Below are 1,513 nucleotides of genomic sequence, written 5' to 3'. Positions count from 1 at the left end.
CTTGATAGCTTTCCATAATGGCTGCACCAATTTATATCCCCACTAATGATGTAGGGGGCTTCCCTTTTCTCCACATCCTCTCCAGCTTATATGTAGATTTTTAAAAATAATGACCATTCAGACCAATCTCACTCTGGCACCTTATTGTAGTTTTGATTTGCATTTCTCTAATAATTAAAAATATGTGGGCTTCCCTGATGGCTCAGTGGTAAACAATCCACCTACCAATGCCGAAGACATGAGTGCCGTCCCTGATCCAGGGAGATCCCACATGTTCGGAGCTACTAAGCCCGTGGGCCACAGGTATTGAACCTGTGCTCTAAAGACCAGGAGCTGAAACTGCTGAGCCCTCTACCTGCAGATACTGAAACCTGAGTGTCCTAGAGATCGTGGTTCACAGCTAGAGGATCCATTGCATTGAGAAGCCCTCACACTGCAACTGGAGAGTGGTACTTGCTCCCCGCAGCTAGAGAAAAGCCTGAGCAGCAACAAAGACCCAGAACAGCCAAAGATAAATCAATAAATAATTTGGAACACTTCACGAATTTGTGTGTCATCCTTGCACTGGGGCCATGCAAATGTTCTCTATATCATTCCAATTTTAGTATTTGTGTTGCTAAAATGGGCACCTGGATGAACTTTTTTCCTTGCCTGATTACCCTATCTAGAACCTCCAAAACAGTGTTAAATAGAAGTGATGATAGTGGACATTCTTGTCTTGTTCTTGATCTTAGGGGTATATCATGCAGTTCAGTTCAGTCGCGACCCCATGGACTGCAGCACACCAGGCCTCCCTGTCCATCACCAACTCCCAGAGCTTGCTCAAATTCATGTCCATCAAGTCGGTGATGCCATCCAACCATCTCATCCTCTGCTTTCCCCTTCTCCCACCTTCAATCTTTCCCAGCATCAGGGGCTTTTCCAATGAGTCGGCTCTTCGCATCAGGTGCCAAAGAATCGGAGCTTCAGCTTCAGCATCAGTCCTTCCAATGAATATTCAGGACTGATTTCCTTTAGGATGGACTGGTTGGATCTCCTGGCAGTCCAAGGCACTCTCAAGAGTCTTCTCCAACACCAGTTCAAAAGCATCAATTCTTTGGTGCTCAGCTTTCTTTATGGTCCAACTCTCACATCCATACTGGAAAAACCATAGCTTTGACTAGATGGACTTTTGTCAGCAAAGTAATATCTCTGCTTTTTAATACGCTGTCTAGGTTGATCTTTCCTTGGAAGAAAAGCTTTTCTTCCGTCTTTTAATTTCATGGCTGTAGTCACCATCTGCAGTGATCGAACAGTATATCATTCAGTCTTTCACAGTTAAGTTTGTTGTTAATTATGATGGGATTTTCATAGATTATCTTTGTTAGGTTGTGAGAGTTACCGTCCATTCTTAGTTTGTTGAGTATTTTTATTATTAAACTATTTCGTCAGATGCTTTTAGATGATCATATGGTTTTTGTCGTTTATTTTATCCATGTGCTATATTACATTAATTAATTTTCAAATCCCCAAG

General features: G+C 42.4%; 1 non-coding gene across 1 annotated transcript; it reads right to left on the bottom strand.

Moving 5' to 3' along the window:
- Positions 1–522: 522 nt before the first annotated feature.
- Positions 523–629, bottom strand: LOC120859021. The gene has a single exon (XR_005720035.1). It is a non-coding gene; the product is annotated as a U6 spliceosomal RNA (small nuclear RNA).
- Between the last annotated feature and the right edge of the window lie 884 nt (positions 630–1,513).

The sequence above is a fragment of the Oryx dammah genome, unplaced genomic scaffold (genome assembly GCF_014754425.2).
Source record: "Oryx dammah isolate SB20612 unplaced genomic scaffold, SCBI_Odam_1.1 HiC_scaffold_29, whole genome shotgun sequence".
Classification (NCBI taxonomy): domain Eukaryota; kingdom Metazoa; phylum Chordata; class Mammalia; order Artiodactyla; family Bovidae; genus Oryx; species Oryx dammah.
This window is presented reverse-complemented; position numbering and strand designations above follow the sequence as displayed.